The sequence below is a fragment of the Aphelocoma coerulescens genome, chromosome 3, assembly GCF_041296385.1.
Source record: "Aphelocoma coerulescens isolate FSJ_1873_10779 chromosome 3, UR_Acoe_1.0, whole genome shotgun sequence".
Lineage (NCBI taxonomy): Eukaryota > Metazoa > Chordata > Aves > Passeriformes > Corvidae > Aphelocoma > Aphelocoma coerulescens.
Genome location: NC_091016.1, coordinates 73,651,576 through 73,679,083, shown reverse-complemented (window position 1 = coordinate 73,679,083; position 27,508 = coordinate 73,651,576).

Below are 27,508 nucleotides of genomic sequence, written 5' to 3'. Positions count from 1 at the left end.
AATGAAAATAAAGTTCAGACCATATTTTCATTATAATTTCTTTCTTTCCTATGAGTAGATAAAACAGACCATTTGTTAAAATTGAAATAAAAAAATCTGACCACAATTATCTTAAATGTGTTACTTATTAATATGCAAGACTCTGTGTGGATATTGTCTCTAGAAATGCTCTTTTCAGATCTGGAAAGAAGCTCTGCATTCCAACTCCCTGCAGCCCTTCTTGGGAGGCATGAGATTTTTACTTGTCCTAGCAAGCTGATGGTATTTATCCATTCCAGTTATTCCAGCTAGTTTGTGCCACCCTCAATGGGTTGCAAAAACTGTGAGAAAGAATACAAAGCAGCATGGATATTCGAGGCACAGGAGTAAGGCGACAGTGGCTTTGTCTGCTTGTGCATGGACTTATCTAGGAGGGCTTTATTCCTCCACATGGGTATCTGTCAGAACTCAGCCCTGATGTGAGGGTTTTCAGGACACAGAATACTAGTCCAAAGGACAGTGTGGGAATAATTGCACCGCCATATCTCTCATGTTTGTGGAAACAAAAAGGCCGGGTGAAGCCAACCTCTGATTCATCTGACTGTCAGGATCTCTCAAAGCCCCACCCTTCTGCTCACACAATTCTGGCTATTGTGATTCATTAAATTTAGTCCTATTAATGCTCATAAACATATTTTGGGAATGCTGACAGTTTTCTTCTGGAATGGTGGTTTGTGAACAGTCTTTTTCCCATTCCACACACCAGCAATGATGCAATCAGGGTAGGACAAGGTGGTGTCACATGCTGGAAACCTAATGTGAATTGCAAATGATAACATCCACAAGTGGGTAAGAAACATTTCTGCCCCAACTTGTGGACCCTTGGGAGCTTCCTGCTTTTGATCTATGAAAATCAGCTAGCTGTGAGAACTCCTTTGGTTTTTAGGATAGCTTTTAGTGAGCTTGGATGAAAATCAAATGAAGAGCAATCAAAAAACCTATGTTTTCCCTTCACACAAAATACCCTATCATTTAGGCAGTTTTTGTCTTTGAGACTTGAGAAGACTCCGGTGTTTGGGGCAGTAGGTGAAAGAATTCCACTGTGGTATTTTCAGTGCTATCTATTGGGAAGAATACATACAGGGATGCCTTCAAATTGAACAGGGGGTCCCAAAGATATTGATTCAATAACTAAAGTTATTTCATCTGCTAATGTCCAGTTATTTCAGCTGAGTTAGAGTCTTCGAGGGTGGAAAGTCTGTAGAACCAAATGAGGAACTGCCCATAGCTGCAATCCCCTTCCCAGCAGTGCTCTTGGCCTCTTTCCCCTTCCAGTACAGGGAAGGCAAATGCTCCCAAATTCCTTCTCTGGGGAGACTGTGACACTTCACGCAATACTGCATCAATCAGCCTATTCAGCATGCACAAAGAGGAAAGATCTTTGGGTAATTCACTGTGAATGGATAGAAACGAGGCTGAAATCCTCTAAGCCTCTTTATTTTCCCATCCCTACATCAGTCAGACATAATACACTGCAGCCCACAGATTTTTTAGCATGCTTTCGGTGTTTACATACCCGCAATTACTATTTTTGCATTAAGTTGTTATTGGAAAATATTAATTTTGTAAAGAAATTCAAAATCCACTTCTTCTGTTGTTACAACTACAGGCATAAGTTTTTCTTTCCATCATTGAAACATTCAGGAGAGTCCAAATTATGCTGACAACAGAGTAATTTTTCCGTACCTTGTGGAAGAGAAAATGTTATGTCTTTGCAGGAATGAAGACAAAACAGAGGAGCAGCTGTTTCATACATAAAGGTACTGAACACTGAATCATGATGAAAAATGATATTTAGTGAGGCAGAATCTTGAAAGTGAATTTTTGGAACTGTAAAATTTATGTATTAGGGTATTTCAGAGCAACATGGTTGTTTTATTTATTAAAGATACCTAAGGACATCTACTTTTTAAAAGATCCTTATTCAATAGTTTAGATCAAGTATGTTTTGGGCTATCCAGCCTTTTAAAACTTCTAAAACTGCTGGTCATTTTTACACCTAAAATTAAGAATATGGTATTCAGAGGTAGAAACACAAATCAACTAATTAATTACATTTATTCAAAAGTTTATTAATTACTTTTATTTAATATCTTAAAAATTTAATTATTTCAAAAAATCATAAAATCCTATTAATGCAAAATTTAATAAATAAAAACAGGCATAGGTTTTAAGCCAAAGCAGTTGTGTTTGGAAATATTGATGTCATTGGAAACTGCACAGGTTGTTGCAATATGGAACAAAAAAACCAACATGGATATGATCTTGTACATAAACTTCCCACAAACTTCAGAAATTAATTTGGTTACCTAATTGCAAAAGATAGTTCTTCAGGTCTGTTTTTCAAAACATGGTGCGGAGAGGGAATATCTATTTGTCTCTAAGACTCAAATAGACAGCAACTGAGTTTTTTAAATTTAGAACAAGAGAAATCAAGCATCTAATGCTCTTTGTGTTCATAACTGCATAGAAAATCTCATTAAACATTACTCATTTGGTCATTGTTGTTTATTTCCTTGGAGACAGCATCAAATCCTAAAGTACAATTGAAATCAATGACAAAACCTCCATCAACTTCCAGGAAAAACAGTTCAAGTCTATAGAGAGGTAACGAGTTTTTCATTTAAAAAAACCAGCAAAATCAACACAAAACACAGTTTTCAAAGCCTCAAAAATGTAGTCCACTAGAAACTTTGGGTTTTTCTATGTTCCTAATCCTCCTTTGACAGATAAATCAACTAACTCACACAGATTTTAGTTTTGAAGACTGATAATTGAGTAATTGCTAAAAGGGCAACAACAACAAAAGAAATGGATGAAAACCTTCAGCTAGAAGGATTCTGTTGCAAGAAATACTTCTGACATCATCTTGTGTTTATTTAGGGGGTGAAGGGGGGCACACACAACTTAATGAATTTTTGCCCCAGACAGAATAGAAAGAAGTGTACAGATGAAAATTTCTGATTAAACCTGCTGAGCTCACTAATTTGGGAAAGACCAAGGAAACACACCGGAAGAACTTGTGGACATGACATGGCAACAGAATGAAGTTTGGCAGAGGGAATCATGGGAGCTGCCATCAGGAGCTTATCCCATAATTGAAGTGTTCGTCAACTGGAAACAAGTTCTGAGATGAAAGGATCTTGGTCTTCAAGTTGTGACAGTGTGACAGTCTTGGTCTGCCAGTGTGACAAGGAACTTGCAGAGAGATACTTCTATAAAAAAAAAAGACGTGATGTTAAGACATACAAGGGTATTACCTAGCAAGATTCCCTTGTAGAAGACTGGCACAGTGTGAAATAAAGCATTCAGTTCTCTGTCTGAGAACAATGAGTTTGAATTTGAATCAGTGTAGTGAAGGAATAGTGAAAGACTGCTGAAAATAGAAAAGGTGATTAAAAGTTTTGCATGGTCATGTTAAGCAAATCAAAGGCCTGGACAGAAAATGTCATTTTTTAATAGACACCAATGAGAGAAAAAAAAAGCCATGAATAAATTTAGGATGGAGATGAGATATTGCTGGGGTTTTAGTTTAGTCCTAGTTTTTTTTTTTCCTGTTAAAGTAATTTTTCCCATATGCATGTTGCTAGGGGACAAATGGCTGTACTTAAGGAAGACAAAGGACCTGGCTGCTCTTTTTGTTTCACTTGGGGGTGTGGGCAGTTCGGAGACAGGAGCTGCTGGTTCTTTTTCGGCCGCTTTTCTTTTTGCTGGAAACAGCACCAGGATCCCAAAGCCGTTTTCCCTGCCCCGCTGGAAGCCAGGCCATGGCAGCCCTGCCCTGCCGCTGCTTCGAGCCTTCACTACATTGTAGCCGTGCTCACCCTACCTGCCCAGACCTCCAGGGGGGGTTCCCTGCTTGGATGCATCGCGTCTGCCACCAGGGATTTGTGTTTGTGCCTGCCATTCCAGCCTGCCGTTCCAGCCTGCTGTTCCCGAGGGTCCAGCCGGACACCGGGATCGGCTGCCCAGGGGTTTGTGAAGGTTCTTTGTTCCATCCCTTCCCGGGATCCCAGGGCGCCATTGCCGCGTGCTCCCCGAGCTCGCTCCGGAGCGCCCCCTGCAGCCGCGGGGGAACCATCGCACCTGCCCTGCTCACCGGGAGCCGCCAGCGATCCCTGCCGGCTGCGAGCGGAACTGCACCCGAGGGGAAAGGGCCTGACAGCCGAGAAGGCTGGGACTGGGTTTGGGATTGTTTGCTGTTACTGCCATAGTTATTGCTGTTTGTTTGACTGGTTATACACATATAGATATAATAGTAAAGAACTGTTATTCCTATTTCCCACATCTTTGCCTGAAAGCCCCTGATTTCAAAATTATAATAACTCGGAGGGAAAGGGATTACATCTGCCATTCCAAGGGAGGCTTCTGCCTTCCTTAGCAGACACCTGTCTTTCAAACCAAGACAGATATCCTATCCTTCCAGCACCAGGTTTTTGGAACAACTTCTTTTTAGATCAGTTGTTATAAACTTGTGCAAGGATTGCATGGCAAAGCCACAAGTAACAGAAAGGAATGGGTCTCATCGACACAGAATGTTCCTTTCCTGGGAGCCTGTGTTGCTTGGTTTTAAAAACGTGATTACAGCAAGTGCTGGGGAAAAAAACCAAAAGAAACCAAACAAAATAACCCCAAACAAAAGCAAAACGCAAAAACCCCTCTGCAAATAAGTCTGAAACTCACTGAGCAGTCAACAATTATCCTCTAGCAATAGCTATTTTTATTGTTCAAAATAGGAACATTTTCTTCAGATTGTACATAAGAATTTTCATGAATAATAATCTGATAATAATTTCAAGGGAGGCATATAGATTAACATAAATTTTGAATTTATTTAGATTTCAACACAGCACCACCTACTGGAATAAAACTAGTAACAATGAGTCTGAAACAGTGAAAACATAGCTGGAGTCCACTATGATTAATTTATAAGCCTACAGTGTAGAGGGCTCTGTAACTCGCTCTGCCTTGCATACTATCCCTGCTAATATAAATTTGATGGCAAATTCACTATTCTTTTTTTATGATATTAGAAAGGAAGACTTTACCACAGAATAGGTGAGGCAAAGTTTTTCTTTGAGTTAGTAGATATAACTTGGCACAAAGTGAAGATATTTACACAGAGTTAAAGGAGATAATAATATATTTCATAGGAAAGAGAGCATTGTGCATGGCAGTTTACATGGGCTGCAGATAGCTAGATATAAGTGCTAAAAAGTAGCTGCTTGGCCTGTCACTAGAGACCATATCAGCCACTTTAAAATACACTTCACTTAGACTAATCACCACATGATTGCTATTCCAAATGAGGCATGCAGGTGTAAAACTGGAAGAGCGCAGTCCCTTCTGCTTGTTAATGAGGAGATTACAACATGTTGCAGGTCAGAGTTTCAGGTGAGCAGAAAGCACAAGCACTGAACAACATCCAGAGAGCAAGATGGGACATGTGTGGTTCAAAGCCATGTTCTTGGGGATTTCTCTCTTTTGAGTTCCCTCTGTCCTCCTTCCTTGAGGAAAAAGAGAAGTCCTCCAACTTCCTATTCCTAGGAATTTTTTCTTCTCACAGCTCTAGAAAGCAAGTTACAGGGAAAATGGCTGCTTTGCATGGACATTACACTGGCAAAGTTTGAAATACCAGCGTCCCCACACCCACCCTCTGTGGTTGCTTTACCACTCAGCCTGTGGCTGCAAAAGCAATTCAGAGAACTGTTGTAAGATGTGTGGGGGAAAAAAATAAAGGGCCAGCCTGTGTCTTCCTGAAATACTAGGACGCAGAAGGGTAATGTAAAAAGTATTTAAAAGTTCCTTTGGAGGAAACAGCCTGCCCTCAGTTGGCCAAGAGTGCTCAAAAATTCTACCTGCCCCCAGCTTTCACAGTGATGGAGAAAACTGAACATGGCTGAGCTGGCATGTGGCCTCATCACAGTGGCCTACCCTGCCAGGGTCACACACTGGTGTGCTTGTGTCAGGCCAGGAAAGCAGTAGTTCTGGATCAGGCAGCAAGCGCTACCCCAAGCAGGATGTACACAGAGGGCAGCAGTGAAAGCAATGCAGAACTGCTCTGGGGCACAGGGCACTAAGTGATAAAATCATAGAATGGCTTGGGTTGGAAGGCACCTTAAAAAATCTTCTAGTTCCAACCCTCCTACCATGGGCAAGGACACGGTCCACTAGACCAGATTGCTCAAAACTCCATCCAATCTGGCCTTGAATGCTTCCAGAGATAGGGCACCCAAAACTTCTCTGATGCCAGGCAGAAGCAAGCAGCTCAGCCCTCCCTTCATCCCTCAATAAAATAGCTCTGTTTTACTTCCCACAAGAGTACCAGGCCAGATGCCACTACAAAAAAAAAAGTGCAGGGGAGAGTGGAGGTTGGAAGAGTGAGTATACAGCAGTAAACTATCACATTTATTGTTGGCCAAAGGAACTTTCAGGATTCCCAGCCACAGACCTGGGCTTGCCAGGAAAACACAGCACAGTACCAACTCCCCTTACTACTTATTGCACCCTCAGCTGGATGAGTTGATAGCATTTGGATAGGACTTTGGATAGGATTACTGCCACCTGGCATTAATGACCTCACAGTTGTCCCATGTTGCTTGGAGCTTAGGATGTCTCTGGAAGCACTGAGGTGGGACTGCTCTCTCCAGGATAGGACTGATGCCAGAGCTGCTTAAAGAAAATGAAAGGAATCATCATCTGCATGCCTTCCCCTCTTTCTTTAGCTAGCTTCAAGTTAGCTGAATCCCAACTAGGAAACATGATAATCTTATAATTTTAATGCTGAAGGTCCTCAGATTATTAATTGCTTTCTAAAAAATAAAGGCTGGTACACCCACCACTGTAGCAGAGAGCATGCATAAACAGTTACAAGTGCCACACTCCCATTTAGCAAGAACATCAAATAAGATGTTCCTACAGTCAAATAAGACTGTCCTTTTGAAATTCACGAACATAGAAACAACATTGTTCAAGAACAAAAGCACAACCATTGCATTCCTGTAGTACCACTATACTAGAGAAAATGGATATAAAATTATGATTTGCACTAATTAGAGGATACCAGTGCATAATTTAGTTCAAATTTACACAATTTTTTTGTTTAAGGTTTGACATTTGAAAGTCCACACCTTATTTACAGTCAAAAAGCCGAAAGGATTTACATTCTGTAAATATTTTTCTTCTTATTTAGTTGTTTGAAATCTTCCCTTGCCCTCTGTTCTCACCCCCAGACAGAGTTTACACAACTAGAAGGAGATTTCAAATGTGTGATTTTTTTTAAAGAGACAAGAGCCAAGCACAAATCTAGTAACAACGTGTGGGGTTTCAGAGTATGAGGTTCAAAGTTGTCTTATTTTAGACATCTTAGTCATCAACTTCTCACAGTTTTGCTGCAGGACATGATCTCAAAAGAAAAACCTGGAATACTTTACAAATAGTAATGAAATCGGGATTGAGGGAAGTTTTCTTCTTTTTAAAATCCTTTAAAAATTCTTTATACCCACAAACCTATGCTTCTTTCTCCTTTTCCACCCTATGAACAGCAGTATGTTTCCAAATGGCCACCAAGGAGCTTTAAAGGGAAGTATAATTCTGATTGTGATTCTTCTGTGGCCTACTATTACTGCAAATCTGTTCATTTGTTTCCCTATAGAAGCAAATAAAATAAAAAGATGAAGATGCCTAGTATATTTGCATGTAAGAATAATAAGCATGATGAATTTTTATTGTATTTGCATTGGTTAGTTGTGACTTAGACTTGTTTTTAGAACTTTTATCACTGTTTCCCCAAGCATTTCCATGTTCTTATGCACACTCAAAATCAATGTCAGTCTGTAGCAGTGAATTTGCCCTAACTCAGATGAAAAATGAACCATCTCCTATTTATTCTTATTCCTCTCATTAGTTTTCCAAAATACGTGAAATAAATATTCCCCAGAAATATACTTTGCCATTTACTACAGTGTAGCAGGTAGAATTAAGCTGTATGTGTGCCTTCATTTTTGTAATGAGTGATTTCAGCAGATGATGTTTCACCTCACTCCTCTGGAAAAACACACATCTTATGCTACAATATGTATGAAAAATATAACAGTAGTTATATTTTTGTATAGACCTTTGTATATCTTTGTATAGACCATACATTTGTTGACGTGCACTGATCTGATAAAAGTAAAAAAAAAGTCTACAGACACCCGAAAGATCTTTTGCTGCAGTTACACTACTACATGCTGTTAACCATGAACTAGTAGAATAAAAAACGTCTGCATGCTTGCACCTTGACATCTAAAAATTTACTCTTTGATCCTCCTGATCTGAAGAACCACCACATTAGTGATGTATTTTTGCACTAAGCTGGATTCTTTGGATCGTTACACTGAAAAATATTTTTTCAATTTTTTTCCTCTACTGGTTGAGAAAAATCCCATGCCTTTGTTCCCTGATTTCTATCTGTGGTATTTTGAGGCTCACTCCATGAATCCAGAAAAGTTACCCAACTAGAAATACAGCCTGACTTTCAAATGGACTGAATAGTAGCCACTCCTACTAGCCACTCCTACCTCATGGATGATGGGGAGTACTCAAACTTTTTAAAAATTGGGCCATTTGCAGTAAAAGCCATAGGCAGTCTGAGTTAAAAAAGTGACCCAAATCCTTACTTTGAAAGACCCAATAAGCCACCAAGCATTTCTAAGTTCCAATCGTACTCTCTAAGGGAGACTGAGAAGGGGGAAGCAAATGGCTGATTTTCCAGCTGCAAAAACCTCTAGTCACATCAGCAGGAAAATCCTGGCTATGAGATGTTATCCTTTGTTACTGAGTCATAGCACTGCTAGTGTTGCTTAAAGACTTTTCCAGAGCTGTAAGAAATCACTGCACCTTGAGGGCTGTTAACTTTATCTCTGACCTTCGAATTATTTTTGAAAAGGTTTCATTCAAATTACATTCACTCATGACCATATTGTATTTATAATGTGTATGTATGTATGTATTATTGAAACAAGTGCCCAGAGACACTGTGGAGTCTTCGTCCTCAGAAATGTTTACAGCTCAGCTGGCCAAGACCCTGAGCAAGCCAACACAGCTGCAAAGTTGACCCTGTTCTGAGCGGGGGCTGGGACCAGATGCCCTCCAGACAGCCCCTGCAGACAGAATAGATTATTGGATGATTCTGTTGTTCACTGTCATGGTAGCAAACAATGCAGGTGCTTCCTTTTTCTGCCATGTATTTAATATTTTTCTCATTATGTTATTACCAAATCCCGATGTAATGAGATTTCAATGCTTTTTAGTATTTTAAGTAGGTACAGGAAATAGAGGGGATCATTTGTTAAGAAGCAAGTAATATCATCCCTAATTAACTTTGAATACTATTTACATGCTAATTTATTTTAAGTGTTTTTAAATACAAGCAAAATATGAATTGAAATGACAAAGTTCTGGGTGGAGCTATCTATATTCTTCATCAGATCAGAGAGTATACCTATCAGTTCTCATAATAGTTTTACGTTGGATAAATTAAGCATTGATATTGCTCAGCTTTTACTACAGTGGGTAATTGCCAAAGTTCATTTCTAGTCCCAATGGTTTTTGTCTGGAATATGATCTGATAGAAGCTGAAAGCTCCTGGGCAGTCCAATGAGCAAGACATGGGAGTCGAAGGCTTTGGTGTATTCATATCTCTGCCACTGAATAAGCTCATTCTTAACCCAGGCTCGGGCCTGATTCAAGGTTTATTATAACCAGGAGGAAGCTTTATATTGACTTCAGTGAACTTTGTCCTACAGTCCACTTGTCTCAGTTCTTATTTCGAAAGTCTCATGCAAGTGAAAATGTCCATTTTTAATCTTTAAGAAAATAGTAGGTGCTAGATGCAATCTTAGTGAGGATGAGGAATAGGGTTTCATAAAAGAACAGTGATTCCTACTCATGCATTGTGCAATATGTGATACCTAATGGATGGGAAGGGGGGAGAACCTTTTCTCTCCAGATACTTGCCAATTTGCTTCAGAAGGCTCTCATGAGCATTATGCTTCAGAAGGCTCTCATGAACATTAATTGTTTACTGTCATCACTGTTGTTGCATTAATTGCTGTTAATTACAACACTATCTTAGCAATGCCTTCAGCAAGGCTTTCTAGTTCAGGGAAATGGGAGAATGATGCTCAGTTCCTACCCAGGAACAGGGTTGTTTCTTAGTTGTTAGCTGCATTTAAACACCTTCATTATGCTAAAGTCTCAGAGACTTATAATTCCACCTGTTTTGCAGACAGGGAAGCATTTCTGTTTCGCTTTGGGGTGGGTTGGCTGGCTTGGGTTGTTGCTTTTGTAAGAACTCAGTGTTAATAAAATTCACCCCGCAGGTCAGGAAGTCCTCCTGCAGGCAGATGGAATTCAAAGATTATCCAGAAACACCACCCAAAACTGCCTGTATCTGGCAGGGATGTTGATCACAGTGAGAAAAGAAGATCCTGTTTATATCTTCCTTGCTTCAAGAGCATAGATTATGGGATGTATACGAACGAAACCTCAATTTCTGCTCACCTCTTGCAGGAGGTCTGTGTTTATAAGCACATAAACCATCTGTTAAGTGTTTTCAAATTAAACACCTGTTTTTATAATACAATTTAATATCTAGTTTCAAAAGAGCCTGTGAGATCTAATGAAGTTGCATAGGCTGTTTCTTGACTCTGCAAGAAATGCAAAATAACCACATAATTACAGAAAATGCCTGCAAATGCAGACTGCATTTTCCTGTTTCAGTTGAATTCCTATGTTGGAGTAATTAACTGCAACTCTGCAATGAAAACTTTGCAAATGCTTCAAGCATTGTATCAATTTGCGTGATGTGCGTGTTGTGATCTTCATTGAGGAATAACTGTACATAAAGGAAAATCAGTTTTACAAATAATTAAATACGTAATGTACTTTGGATATATCATGTGAATGTCAAGTGACATATCTGCTTTTTCATTCACAGAAAACATCTCCAAGTCACTGTTCATGTCAGCAAACCCTTTCCAGCACTAAGGTGGTTACTAGCTTTCTGTATAAGACACCGTTTGGCTTGGAAAAGTGGTTTGGCCTCACAATTGATAGAGATACTCAGAAAGCCAAGCCAACTCACTGTCCAAACTTTGAACAGGTTAAAATAGATTTTGATAATCTCAGTTAAGACAGCTGGACACAACAAAATCTCATAAGAGCATCTATTTGTACTGGTAATTGCCTAAATACATTCTCCAGACTGGCCTTAAATCTACAAGTAGATAGTGTTGCAAAAAGATTCAAAGTCTTTTTTTCAGAGTGAAACCAGCCATGAAAATTCTGGCACACTCCTAAATATGCTCAACTGGATTCTTTTTGTAGCAGTAAGTCTAGTTTTAACAGGTGCCATTAAAGCTTGTATTGTTTTATGAGGAACATTTTGGTCAGCTCCACTGAAAATTCATAACTCACCAAGAGTCTGTCAATCTTTCAGTGCATTTGCTGTCTGATGGAATGGAAACCAGCCTCTTTATCAGTGAATACACTCTACAGGCATATAAAAAAAAATTAATGAAAAAGCCCATTTCATTTGAGAATGCAAAGTAAAATTGTCTTATTACTTAGCTTATTATTACTTTATCCAGGCAATGCAACAAAAATGTGTCATCATCCAGCTGCACTAGAACTTTACTAATAAATGGCTGTAACTGTCTGATGGTGCATGCAAGGAGTTTGGTTCTCTTCCCACTGAAGTCAAGGGGAGTTCTGTTACTGACTACAATGAAGTATCTTGTCCTTGTATGAACTTAATAAATGTGTCAATTCCATGAACAGCATGCACCATGTTTTATGATGATTATTACTCATATTTGATTATTGCTCTTTTGAAACTTACATTGGGATAGAGTTTCTCCTCTGAGCTAGGTATTTTGTGCAGCCACAGTAAGAGAAATAGGAAAGATATTGGCACATTAGGCACAATTAAGAATTCATCTGCCAAACAGGATTTCCCAGCTGGTGAAGGGAAAAATAGTTAACTCTTATGTTTCACAAACATAAAGCCCAGGACATGGTGTTACAAAGCCAAAGTTCAGGTGGTTCTACTGATTATTAGCTTTTAAATGGCCGTGAGAAGAATTGCCAGCCAGTATAGAGGAGTGCTCTGAGATCTGCACATCTCAGTCAGCACTGCAGCAACAGAAAGCTGTTATCTGTCTTGTTATCTGTGATGTTATCTGTGTTTGACTGAGTTGTTGGCTCCCAATTTTGAACACCAATACACCAATTCTTCACTGTATTAAGAGAAAATGCCTTTAGAATAATCTCTGTAATGTTTTTTACAGATAAGTCTCTGACTTCTCAGGAAATCCCCTGATTTTCCATGCAATAAGGAGCAAGGATGTTTTCTGATCCTTTCCTAATGAAGTACAGAAAAGCTTGTCTCTGGCACACAGAGAGGGGGCTCTTGAGGACTGGAAATACTCAAATATTTTAGCCTGGGTGTTGAAGTAAGAAAGGTGGGAGAGAAAGGAATGCCAAAAACCCATGTTGTTTCATTGAAGACCATAGACACAGAGGTACAAGCCACAGTCCCTGTGTGATGTGCTCCTGATGGGTGCCTACTTCCATTCAACATCTTTTAGCCCAGGAGTGCTTTTCCCAGGCTACTGCTGGCCACTTACAGCAGCAGTGCTCTCTCTCCCCATGACTTATAGCTCCTTCCAATCACTCTAAGTGCTAGTAAATGCTGTGATGGTGATGATAGCTCTGAGAGGTGGGAGAAGGCTGCTCAGAGTGGGAAGGTGATAAAGAGCAGCCCTAGTGCAGGAACAAGCACAGGTTCCTCTTCCCTTCATGTTCCCCTGGTGCACGACGCTCCTCACATGGCTCCTGAGAGCTCTCCTATGCCCTGGTGCTTGGAGACAATCTCAGCATTGCAGAGGTTGGCTCACTGACTGAAACACTGACTGTGTTTCTGTTCTTACTCATTTGTCACTATGGGGAAATTTTCTCATTCTCAGGAAAATGTTCTTCCTACTTAAGAAAGTATATGGACATTGGTCATCCACATTGATGTGGCCACTGTGATTTAGGGAAGCAAAGCAAAAGGCATTGGCTTCTGGAGCATCGTCCCACCTTGCTGACACATGCCGCAGGAGTTCCTATGAGGCCCTGCAACAGTATCCTTGTATCAAGAGTTTTTGGGATGAGGGAACATTCTCTGGTGAGTTCAAAAACTGTCAGCTATCAATATAACTTACAGTACTTAGCAGAAAACTGCAACAGATAAAATAAAAAATAAATTATCTGCTTCAACTGCATTGCCTGTGCAGCACCACCAGTCCCTTGGCTTCTGTTTCACTGTCCCTTTACAGAAGCCTCCTCACACTCATGAACATGTGTTTCTAATCAGAAAATGCTCAAGGAAAGACCACCTGCCTACAAAGGATACATTTTTTTCCCAGTCTGAGTGGGCATCTTACAGACAAGTTTTAGTACACAGCAAAAGCCAAGCAGAACAATTAACTGAAAGGGCAGCTTTCTTCTAATGAAAGCCTACAGTGTTATCTGACATGTTTGTAACAAAACTAGGAGAGAAGGCTTTTCTTGATGATTATTCCCGGTGAAAATACAATGAATAAATAACTTAATGCAAGCAAAAAGAACAGAGTAATAAGAAACTTTTCCTTTTCTTTGGATCTTTAGTTTACTTTGGCTTGCCCAACCAAGATATTTTTTTAAGAAAAAAAAGTCTGAATGTACTCAAACAGGGAAATAAAAGTTTTTCATTACTCCTGATTTTCAATCAGTGTTTTCTGAGCCACCCATAAACACTAAGCAGTTAAAAAAAATCAATGCTATTGTTTCTAGAACTCTTTAAAAGTAAGCCACAGAGGCTGTTGGACAAGGAAGGTAATCATCTTTGTGGCTTATTACATTAATATCAGGTGAGCCAGATGTTAAAATCCTATAAGTGGCTATCTCAAAGAATAGGAGCCCAATCCCTTGCATTTGAGGGTTGATCCAAAATGGACTTAGTTTAATGATTTCTCTTGACTTAAGTGGACACCAGGTCAATGTGATCTGCTCTAGTACTTTCAATTTCACACAGCCATGCATTTAAGAATAATGTGATTGCACTGTGAGAGTGATGGAAGCTTTACTTGGCTGAACCATCAGCGTAGAAAAAAAGTTGAGGCCAGTTAGATCCAGCAAGGACTTGGCACCATATGTTTAAGAGCAAAATAAATAAACAAGCAAAACCATTAAGAAAAGGCTTTTTAATCTGTGGGAAAAAACCCTTAGCAATTAAGTGATGGTCAGACATAGAGGTAGGTACCTATACCACTGTTAATCAGCACCTAAAGAAATGAGCACATGGGAAAACAGCCCCTTCTCTCACAGTGGTTCTCACTGTAGGTTCTAGAAACAGAAACTGGGGATGAAGATTTCTTCCAGTCCAAAGGGAATCTAAGGAGCTCACCATCCAGAAACAAGAGAGGCCTTTGCAGTCGGAGCCTGCACTAGGCAGCTGCAGACAACTCTCGGGATACAGGCAGCGTGCCATGTGAGAGGCCAGCAAGACACCCAGCGGCGAGCCCGTGTGCGCTGCTGCCAGACGTCAGCCTGGAGGTTGACAGCCCAGTATCCTGCAGCTGCCACGCACATCCTGCGTGTGCACGGAGGTGGCTGAGGGTCACACTCTGCAGCCAAAGGAGTGTGGGAGGAAGGGAGGAGTGACATTGCCCTCAGACTGCCAGCCATAGGAGGGAGTGGCTGCAAAGCAGTGGCTTGTTCTCACACTTACATCACATGCACACAAATACTTATGAGCCAGATTGCTTTCTAACAGCTCTGCTATGTAGTAGATACAAAATCCATGGCTTAGGAAAACATCTCTCTCTGTGCAGAACTTCACTGTTTTTACAATAAGGTTACCTTATGTAGTTCTTGCTGATGAGAAGTCTATTAAAAGCTCAAGGCTGGAGACACTAAACCAGAAAGCTGAGCAGAACTATGTAATCAACAAGTCCTAGTACACTGTGGCCTTTTTAATGAAGATAAAAAAAGCAAGTCAAACACTAGAAGAGAGTCTTATATCTTTAACAGTTTTTAAAGGCCCAGACCATTATTCATTTGCAAAACTGATATCTATTCTACACTTCTCTCTTTTCAAAAGTTGAACACACACACCTTTCCTCTGTGAAACTTTTTTATCCATGACTAGCTTCTTAATTCCTTTCTACTACACTTGCAGGCCTGAGACCACTGGGATAACAAAAAAATTAGTTCCAAAACCAACAACAATCCTAAGGCAGTGGCTGTCTGTGTGCTTCCATGCAGCAGTTCTGAAAAGATGGAATTTAAACAGGCTCTTGGGGGTTCATGTGAGTCATGCAGTGACCACCAGAGTCCTCAAGAACTTCCAATCTAGCTCTTCTACCTGCAGGAAGAGGCAAGCAAATAATGTGCATGGGCGTAGATACAAACATGGTTGCTTCCTAATCACCCACACAGTAGGGATAAGCAGATCAAGCAATAATTTATAAATGGAAAATGATGTGTACTTAATGATGTACAAAATCTCAAGTAGTTTAAAAGTTTGTTTAGAACCAGCTGGGACTTCCTGTTCATCCAGGCCTTATCTGAGCAAATCAGATCTCTCAACTTCAAGAAAACAGGGGTGATTGTCTATTCACAATATTTCACGTTGGACCTGGTGACTTTATTTCAGACAGACATGGGGAGAAGAATTCCTACAAAGTAAATGAGACAAAAGGAAGAGATGGAAAATGTCTGTACTAAAAATACTCTGAATAACCCAGATAACACCATTTTGAGCACCTAAAGTCATCCAGCCACTTTTGGTTTATGTCACCGATATATACCTCTAAATAAATAAATTTGCATTTTTTTTAGGGTAAAGCTGAAATCTGCTGCTAGACACTGGAAATGTTTGTATTAAAAGGTCTTTGAGTCCAGTTCTCTCTTTGGAATGGCACTTGCAGCTTTGGGTTTTGCAGTGCTTGCTGGAATCAAAGTTCTCTAATGAAACTCCATGCTGGCTGGATTAAGTACAAATGAGTATTTTTATCCCATCTTCTTCATTTCAGAAAAGTTTCAGCCAAATCTCCTAATGTCCCATTAATTGTATACTTTATGTCTTCTTCACAGGTTCTAATAGAGGTCAGCTCAACTGCATCTGGGAAATAGAGGCAAAAGTAAATAAGTTTACACTCAAGACTCGGCATCCTTCAGCAAACTCGTGTATAGTTGCTCTCTGTCTCCTCTTTTCACCAATAGACATGGTGATGCCTCAGCGTCCATTTGTGACCATGCAGTACCATTTCAGACCATGTTCAGCCACTAAAAACTGACCCAAGCCAAAGATTGATGCAAGGATTAACAGGCCATGCTTCTGATAATGCTACCAAGATTTTATTTCTTTCTTGACAGAAACAGGGATGATTGTGTTAAGCTATATATATACACTCCCAGCAATATTTCTGGTCCTTTGCTCCTAAAGCTCCAAAGTTCAATCCACTTGAAGTGTTTTTAAATTACTTCCCTTAACCCAGGAGATAACATGATCTTCCCTCAGAAAGAGTGGCCGTCTTCAACGTTTCTTCAGGAAGACCTCCTTATTTGGAAAGATTTTCTCAGCATCTACCTCAGGTATTTCACAAATAACAGGCACTCTAAATTTTCATATTGTTGTGATAACAGCAGTGGTTGATGGCACTCCAGAAAATGTTTTTTAGGCTTTGGTCAAAGCCCAATGCTGCATCCGGACAGCTGCGACGCCTGGTGTTGAGTTTCACTAGCAAAACCCACAAGTGGTTTGTGATCTGTCCAAATGGTAAAGAGACTTCCCATGCAATTAAGGAAGCACTTTAAAGTCCAATGATAAAAATTAGACTTTCTGTCTCCAACTGGCAGTAAATCTATCATGTCATTTGACTATTCTCCAGAGACTGTCACACTAAAGGTCAAACTATCCCTTCTCTTACATTACAGATAAATTGTTGCTCAAAATAAATAAGTAGCATGGGGGCCAGTGAAGCTCTAAAATACTTGGTTCTCTCTCAGTACCAGACACATCTCTTGTTCTTGGCAAGCTTTGTAAATAATATGGAACTGCTAAAGCAGAAAAGGAAATAAAGTTGTTAAAAGGTAAATGAAGGCACACATGCCTTCAGATGTTATGTTCAGGAAATCTGAACCCTTTCACCGTTCGTCCTGTATCTTATGCAACATGGACCCCCTCTCTCTGTTCTGCTGCCATCAAAATCCCTATCTGTAGTTTAAGCATGTGCTTTCTTTTACAGAAGGCCTCAGTGATGCTGTGTTTGAAGTACCTTTGTTGGCTTATCGGTGCAAGAGGGGAGGATGTAAACAGCACTTGGTAAATCACCTCTCTAGAAAATTCTGAAAGGTGATTAAAGTTCACTTTACCACTTACAACATCAACATAAACAAACCTTTATGAATGTCTAAAACATATATTTCTTGCAACCATCTTCCAACTAACTCCTTTGGCTAGTTCTCTCTCTGTACACATAAAGTAATTATCTAACATTTAGACATAAGTCACCAGCTTTTATATAGTCCCTTCAGATGTGGATAGATTTGTCTGGCTTAATGAAAGAGGAGGTTCATTCAGAATATTACAATGGTGAAATGATGTTGTCCTATCATCTAGGCTCTCTAATTTAACCTCAGGTTTTTCTCTGAGGATCCTAAGCACTCAGTATTCATAAGTTTTGGCCTAGATACAAATCTTGGCCTTTTCAACTCATTAACCTCTTTCAACAACAGCATTATGTCAGTCTTCAGTATCTGGTAGGTTCTCATTTAAAGATTTGCCCCAGTTTCCATTTCATATTTTACATGCAACTTTCTGCCCAAGAAATTCACATTGGTCCCTTGATCATAAGAACTAGAAAAAACTCTGCTCTATATATTCTTTAGTTTTTTATCTTATTATGTATTTTATGATATGTTTTAGCATTTATTTAATTTAGCTTTTTTTTTTCAATACTACAGTTGTGACCAGGATCAGCTGTGCATACGCTCCATATATACTGATAAATAGATGTGAGATGGAAGTCTTTGTCTTCATATCTTGAGTAGGTAATTATTTATCTGTGTCACTAGTTGGCAAGGTTCTACTTTCTTTCCTTTCAGGCATATATGTCATTCCTCAGGATAAGTTCTTTACTCTTTCCATTTCATACTGCCTTTTTGTCTCTATATCACTGATTTGAGAAGATGATTGATGGACTGCTTTGCATTTTCTGGCTTAATGCCTAATCCTGAGGCATTTCTTACAAGAGACCACTTAAAATATACATACTCATCTAGAGTGAGCTAGCTCTTTCAGAGCAGAAAAATCCTTTGTGAGCTTGAGACTCTTCCAGCATGCTTTGTATTTTGTTTACTAGGACAGTTTGTTTTCCCCTCGGACCTAAGCACAAGTCTTGCGGTATTCCTCATTTCTCCTTCTGCAGCTAATACTAATTCCATTACTTAAGACAATGTTAAATTCACTTCTGCCTTAACTTTGAAAGCTGTCATTATTCACAAAAAGCAATCTATCTCACAGCATATCACTAAAGGCATTTTCAGAGAAGCAATACATAAGCTTTGTTGCATACACAGCTATAGATTCCTTTTGCATCATGATACAAGTCTGAAATGTGAATCATTTTCTGATAGCTATATGGAAATAGTACATAGCTTTCTGTTCGGTTTTACAAATTTTCAAAAGTCCTTCTCATCTCTAAGAAATTCTGCAAGTGGACAGGGACTTTGCAGATAAGAAGCCCTGAGGGAGTAATTTTCTACTCCTGTCTGCCATGTCCGTTACAAGAAATCAGTGCCTACATTTTAAAATAAAATACCAATTTTCTCTGGTTGTACTGACTTCCTTAATTTGTCATAAATTTTAATGATTTTTAAGTGTTCCTTGTCATCAATGTTGTTAACTCTCTACCAGGATATTGCAAGCTAGAAACAGCTGCCTAACTTAAGTATGGCATGACTGGAATGAGAGTGGGGAGAAAATCACTACCACTTGATGATAGGGAGTAAGATTTCATATCTTCTGCTACTGAACTCCAAAGTGAGACTGCTCATGAGGCAGATGACTGTTTTATATGAAAAACAAACTTGCACAGTAGTCTTCCATCTTAATTTGGAGTAAACCGTCTGTTCAGAGATTATGAATGCTATAAACAGCATGATTTCAAATTTAAATGAATAAGAAGGTTTTGCACAGCAGGTTTTTTTCATACTCTTGTACCAGAGGTATTTTTGTAGGTGTTTTAGATTCAAAACGAATACCTGCAGGCAATTGTTAAAAATGAAATAGTGGTTGGTGTCCATATTTATGTGCAGAGACAGCTGTCTGCTGCTGTGTGGAAATGGGACCAGTGACCAGCTGCCAATACTTTATTCCTTCTTCACAGCTCTAAATTTCTCTCAAGGTCAAAAATCCTGGGAATAGAGGAAATGACCTCTGAATTTATTTAAACATTTCTCTACCCTCCTCTCTTTGACTCACATTCCCATGCAACTAGGAGGACAGTGATGTTACGTGAATATTTGTGGGCTAATTGCACTTACATATCTGATGTTTATTAACAGCAATATGTCAAGAACATACTCAGAGTTAAATAGACAATCCTTGTTCATCGCCCGCCTTAGCTAATAAACACTATTCCATCCCAAAGATGGACTTTGGCAAGATATCTACATATAAGTCAAAATCTGTGACTCAAAAAATTTCACCTTATCTTTTAGGTACGCATTGAGTTTTAAACTTCACCTCTCCTCTTTGCTCAGCTAGAAACATCTCATTCCTATAAGGCCTGGAATGTTACATATTCATCCTTCTTCCCTTGCACAATGTCAAGCCAAGAGTCACGAGGATGTGGCATGGTAACTGCTTGAATATCATGAGAAAGACCAGTGCTTTTTATTTGGAAGGAGATTTCAAACCTGATTGGCAATAAAGCAGTCAATCAAGTAGTCTAAAGGTCCTTAGAGAGGTATGAAGTGGGGCAGAAATATTTGTGCAGTTTTGGGAAAACCATGGCATAAAACAGACAGGGTCAGAGACAGTTTTGCTCATGCATAATTTTCAATGATTTGGAGGAATGAAAAGAAAAACTGGGCCTAGACAATTTGGACAAATGCATCGCCAGCCAGAGAATGGAATACATATGGCAGGGGGAAATTAGAAGAGGAAGAAAATACTCTAGAAGGATTAAGAACTGACGGAACAAGATGGATACTTGTCAAGCAGGCAGATACCTATTCTGTTGGAGCCACCTTCAAGTAAGATAGTGCCATACCTAACTTTTTTTTGACTTAGTCAATTTTCTCAAGATTTCCTAACTAAGAGGTACAGTTATTCAGCCAAGAAACTGAAACCATATTAAAAAATTTGTCTATTAAATCACATCTAATTACCCCACATCCTTACAATATTATTTGCCAAAGTGATCAAGTTATTGAATGAAAGAAAAGCATGAAAAAGAATCAGCATATAAATTTATATGTGATTTGGAAATATTTATATTTTGATGATAGGCAGCCAAAAAGACTGATTAATTCAGTTCACTATTTTTTTACTGAACAAAACAATCCTCAACAGAAAATCAGCTATAGCCAGTTGGAAAAGCAAGGGATATTTTACATTTTCTTTCTTCTGCTGCATTATATTTAATGGAAACTAAACCCCCTGCATCTGACACTGAAAAAAAGAATCATGTGTTTATCAATATACCATATAGTGTAAATAATCAATCAACTAATTCCCCAAGATTGTGTTAGGTTTTTGTTTAACTATATTAATGGACTTAGAAGAAACTTAGCTTGAATTTCTGTTTGTTGAATATTTTTCTAGGGCCAGATTATGACTTTAGAGAAGATTTAGGTAAATATGATTTTCTTATATATATTTATGAAATTGGTATGCAAAATATGGCCAATATTTATCCCTTAAAAATTATCACAACATTTCTCCTTGGTCTTTAGTTTAAAGACCTTTCAGGTTTATCATTTTGCATTTGAAAAATAATTTCAACAATGTGGATCTAATCTGTTACTTAGGTCTAGCAGACAAATTGCCAGGTAGCGTCGTAAGACAGATGTTCCTTTTTTTTTATTCATAGTTTTTATGTTCATTAAACCTTTTATGTAGGTTCTAAAATAACACGCCAGTATCATGAATGACCACGTTGCAGCATGAAATACAACAAATGTTCCACAGCAAATAATTCAGCAGCCAAACCCCAACTCTTTTCTTGTTGGTGAATTTTGTATTAAGAGAAAATGTTTACCATTTTAATTAAACAGGAAAATTGTTTTGCAATATTCCGTAGTTTATTCAAGAGCATCTGGTTGAATTATCCAAGGCTGGAAAACTGAACTGCTTTGATTGGATGCATTAGTCACAAGATATGGGTAAGAATGCTTCCACTTGGCAAGTATTTCTCCCCGTTACTTTAAAATGTGCTCTTTCAGTAAACATTCCTGAGAAAAGCTCCCCAACTAGCAATGACCCCATGAGGCCAGCATTTAAAGTCACAAACTAGCATATTTCAGGGGTAACTGCACCAGAGTCCCTGTTTGACTAATTCATTCTCCTTTTCTTTTGTACACATCAGATGGAAAAAAAGATGGCACACAGACTGTGAATGACTGAAAGTTTTGCCTCTGCAGCAAAGTCTTCTCTGAACATTAAAGACACTGTAAAATCCAGGGGGTTTTTGCCACTGAGAACTAGCAACAAGGCTGAACCCAGGGTAACTAGCCCAACCACATGACTTCCTTTCCCCAATAAATCCCCAAGTTTCACCAAGGTCAGCCACATTCTGATTCTCTTTAGAGCATAGTAATAAGGCATCTCCAAAATTCCCTCACTCAGGCCTCCTAGGAAACCATTTGTGGTCTTCTGATCTGTCTAGGCTTATCTAACAGCAGAGGTAGATTTACTGTGTATGGACTTGTGGTGCTCCATGTGGTTCACGCTTTCCAGAGGAACTGAATGCAAACCTATTGCTGCCTGGTTGCCACAGAGCCTGCAGATCTGTACAGAGTGGACTGCTGAGAATGGTTATATAGGTTTTGCCTTACAGATTTTTAGTAAATCCAGGCTTTAAGGCGACCTTAAGATCCTGTGTAACTACTGGTGTGGACACAGAAAAAGTGGTGTGCAGACAACACAACATAATGAAGGATCTGGCCTTCTTTGGATTTATTTTCTGACTGCACTTTGGCCTTAAACCTTAATTAAAAAAAAAATGTTTATAAATAGCAGACACTGAAGAGACCTGGGTTTTAAATTCAGTTAAGAATCAGTCAGTATCTAGCAAAGAAAAAATTACTGGTGTTTTACACCAATTTTACCCTCTGTGATTTTCTGTTTGTTTCATTTCTTTGGCTAAACATTTGCAGAAAAAATGAAGATGAAAATCTTGGAAGGAACTTTTAAAAACAAGAAATGTACTCCACCCTTATTACAACATTATTCTTATTTAGCCAAACATTTTTCCTTTAACAAATGTTCTGCTATAGACACATATACAGAAAAGGCATAAAAGACCTACACCAGCCAAATCTTCTCAGATTAAAAAAAAATTATTAGGAGGGGTGAAATATGTGAATTGATGAGAGAAGGCAAAGAGCACAAAATAAACAAGAAAGTAATACTCCTTCTGTGAATCAAACTAAAATCTTGCATAATAATTCCTTGAGTCCATGAAGGATAACTTAGACTGAAATAAAAATCACGTGGGTTTCATGGTGGCTCCCCGTTGTGAGTGGATAGTGGGCCTCATGTGACTAAGCAGATGAAGACAGGAATAAGCATATGAAGAGTGGAGAGGGAAAAGTGAGTAAATAGCCCCAGCAAAATAAGAGTCATGGGGGTAAACATGTTAAAAGTGAAAGTCATAGCAACTTGCACCTTAGCTTTCTGAGATGCTTAAGTGAGAGGAAGGCTTAAAAAAAGAAACTTGCAATCATTTCAGGAAGCTATCAAAGATGTGGCCTTTCCCTGTGTTTATAGCTGGATTTTATTGCTGGAATGGTGTGCTGTTCACTCAAGGTTAGCAATTTATGCTTCAAGTCTCTTTCCTAGAGCTAGGCTGCTTGCTGGAGGAGCCCCTTGGGGCAGCAGAGTTTTCAACAGAAAGTAGTCACATACATCACCAGTTCCCTAAAGTGTATATAATTGCCTTTGCTGACCTACAGACAGACATTTAGAGCATACTCTCTCCAAGAATTTCCAGAAGAACTTAAAGCAGGGACCATTACTTTTCCTGACGCCCTTCACATCTCCCAATTTAGTTTTCTTCTAAAACTGACTCAACATAATCTAAATCCTATGCCAAGAATGTTTTGGTTTACATTCATTTTTTTTCTCATTATAAGCTCTGCTAAAGGAGAGCCCACTGAATCAGACTTGTTTTCAAAGACTGCTTTGGCTACTGCATGCAGTCACTGGCTGCATAGCAGAGTTCTCTCATGCAGCACAGGGAGTGCCAATATCTCTCCGAACAGCCTGTTAAAAACTCATTTTGGAGTAATCCCTGATTTGAGTGCAAGGGCTTGCACCAAACGACCTACAGAAGTCCTTCCTGATATAAACGTTTCTGTGACTCTGTAATCCTAGGTGACAAAATGTTGACACAGCAGCGATGAGGGAGAAGGGGGCAGAGAATGTCTTTCTGTCACCAATATGCATTTAATCATGCCAAGAACATGGATGCTCAAACATTACAAGTTAATTTCTGGATGAAATCCAGAAACTGACACCTAAATATTTTTACAGCTGTCACATATTTCCTTTTTCTAAGAAAAATATCACTAAGAGCATTACTACAGAATTTTGCTTATTAAGGATTACTACTTTTTACATATTTTTTTTGTCAGAAATAGTTCACATATCTCTCCCTTGGTTTTAAGACTTGCCATATCAATTTTCATTCCTATAAAGACAGCCAACCTCAATTAGTCTTTTAATGGAAACTGGCTTACTGCACTTCTTGTTTTGTGTCTATATGAGAATAAATGAATGCAAAATAATCAAAGGAAGTTTACACTAGTTGTAAGTGTAGCTTACACTTTGAGAGAATCCCAGTTTTCCAATAAAGTTTTAATATTTGTATTTACACTATAATAATGATCTGTGAATAAGATTGATAACCATGGTTTTAGCTGGTTGAAGCTAAAACTTTCTTTTGTTTAGCAACAGAAATTAGTGCATCATAAAAAAGTTGAATAACCATATCTGAAATCTTTGTAATATTTTCTGTGCTGTACAGTCAGTAGTGGTGCCTAAGAACAAGAAAAACATGGTCACAGAGTGCAAAATGATGCCTTATTGACTTTATAGTCCAGTGGGGTGGCATCGTGCCCCAACATGAAGTATGTGCTGAATGGCCCCATGCTCAGTAAGCTACATCCAGTTCTCTTAAACCTAAAATAACTATTGCAGCTTTATGCTTTAATAAGTTGCACCTGGCAGGCACCTCAGGCTGCAAAATAAAACTTCAGTTGTTTCCTATGACTCTAGTTTTCCTGCCACAACTGACTTGTTCAAGACTCTTCTCAAAGCTAGAATATCATTACAAGGTGTGAGAAAGAGTTTCTCCTTGCCCAATTCAAGCTCACCTCTGTGACCTACCAAGTATATACTGGATCTAAATATAAACTTATTTGGCATGTCAGAATAAATACATGGTATTTGTACACAAGTCTAAAATAATACCTTTGTATTCCTTTAGAAACAACCCATGAAACCATTTTCTTACACCTAGCAATTGATGATAAAACACTCTCAGCTGTTTACTGTTAAATCTCCACAACTCCATTACAAACCTCAATGTCATTTTCCCCTAAAATAAGAAAACCAATAGATTTTAGCAAACAGGGCAAGTGGAGGAGAGTCAACTAAAGAGCTAGGGCAAATAAAATCTCCTTTTCAAGTTAAGAGATGTAGAGGACTTTACTCAAAATTCAGGTACTGTTCACTTGCTGTTTTCCTTCTTCTGTTATCAAGAAATAAGACCAAACACATATCTGATTTCTGAGGTCCTAAAACAGAGAGCATCTGAAACAGTGTCTCTGGTGCTCTAGAGATACTGCAGAACAAAACATTTCCAAATCGAGCACTCAGTCATTTGGTTCAACCAGAAATCCAGTTTTTCCAAGCAGCACATAGGGCTACATAAATCTTAAGTAATAGAATGTCAGTCTGATGAGCACTCAACTTTCACAATATTGCTGCATGTATCTGTTCAGTTTGAGTTCATTTTCACATATATTTTCTATAGCTTTATAAAAAATAACTGTTCATCTGGGCATTTCCCTAATTTTTTTATATGTGTCTCCCTCAAAGTGTCAGGTTTTCTCAGTGCCAGTTCAAATGTATCCTTTCAATTCCCAGTGTTGCTTCAGTAACTTCAGACTAAATAAATAAAATGCAGCTGGATTTGAGAGACAAAGGTCTTCACCACTGAATATTTAAAAGGAAAAGAATTTATTCAGTTCCGAACATAGAGTTCTCCATTCCCCAAATCTGAGAATTTCTAAATTGCTGCTTTCACCCCATACTGAGATCAAATCTGTTCTCAAAATAGCAAAAATTCTGCATGACATGGGATGACTGCTTCCACCAATTTCCAGCAAAGTACTACTTTCCCGTGTCTATTCCTTTGGCTAACTGTTCCTTTGTCCAGTATGACGTTTTCCAGTTTGTTTCCTAAAAATGTTCATCTCTGGTGTTGTGCAAGGCAGGTTTTTTACTACTGAAATATGAAAGGAAAAACATGAATGAACTTACCTAAATTATATTTCCTTGCCAGTTGGAGTTCATCCAAACAGTGAAGCAGTCTGTGTAAATTCATTTTTATGGTAACAGTTTTGTCATCTAACTTTGTCTGTATCTGCATAAAATAAAAATGAATATAAATGTATTCAGGAGTAGATTAATTTTCTCATGCAACAAAGGTTGTCCAAGGTGGAATACTTGAGAAATAAGCCTGTCATGAATTTTACCATTTTGACATAGCAACACCCAAAACACATAATTGTATCTCCAGGTATGGTTATGTTGAAAAAGCTCCATGAATCTTTTAATTCTTTTTTTTTGACTGCTTTTTCTTTCTTTTCATGGAGTGTTACTATTAGAAAAAACAGTTTGTTTTTTTTTCCTTTTCTTGTCTTATAAAGAAATCTTGGCAAAAAAATGTCACCAAACCACATCTGTGAGCCCTGTGGCAGAGTCAGAAACATTTTCAGATTGCTTCAGATTTTCTTGAAGCCCCATTAATTCATATCCATGTGTACTTCCTTTGGGCACATGAACTCTTCTCAGGTGGAATTCTTAGTGCTACTGACTTCTGCCATTAACTTAACCTATTTTTTTCTGATTAGGTTAAAAGAAAGAGAGGGGGCATAGCTCTAGCTTTGTGCATTTCTTTCCTCCTTTTTTTCTCCTTTCTGAAAGACTCCAACTAATACTGGCCACAGAAAACTTTACTGACACAAATCATCCTGTACGTAGACCCTTGCAGATTAACACACAAATATCTGTGGGTACCTGCATCACATTCTGTAGAGCATTTCTGTACCTTCTGATACCTTCCCACTCCTCTAAATGAAATACCCATTTTCAGTTGGATTGCTTGAAACCAGCTTCAGGATCAGACACAACATCAGGGTGAAAAACTGTTAATTCTATAGAGATAGAAAAGGCGAGACAAAATATTTGCTGCCTTTCTTTCCTTCTCATACATGTTTCTACATGCACTCTTGATAGAAAGGACAAGCTGTAAATGACAGGGAGAAACCCCTAAAAAGGAACTGAAAAACAGGAGATTAGCTCCTGGATGCCTTTATTTGAGGATGCTAAAACTTTATGCCCTACAAGCCTGAGAAAACATCGGTTGCTTCACTGAGATGTCTGCCTTTCTGGTTCACAGAGTTGCATCCACAGCTAGGAAATCACAGCTTCAGCCTCCTAGTAAGTCAAGTGTTCTTATGAAAGAAGTTTTCATTTATACAAAAAGAATACATGTAATTTTTTTTTAATAAGTTAAGTCTCCCAAGAGTATTTGCCAGGGAACTTTTATTCTAATATTTTGGTTGTCTTTGCAAGATGATCATCTTGATAATTTAAAATGTCATAGGATGTTTGCAGGAACAATAGACCAAATTCCTGAGCTGGTGTAAATTGGCGTGACTCCACAAACATCAAAGAAGCAATGCCATTTTCCACCACACCATCAATGTTCACAAATTAAATGGATGTTTTGTGGTTTACTACATGTCAGAAAACTTGTCGTGCATCTAAAGCCCACATAAGCTATGGTGTAAAACTATTTTATTTTTAATAGATCTACAAAAACAAACTTTCACATCAGAATACTGACCTCAAATGGTTCTTTAACATCAGGGTTAAACC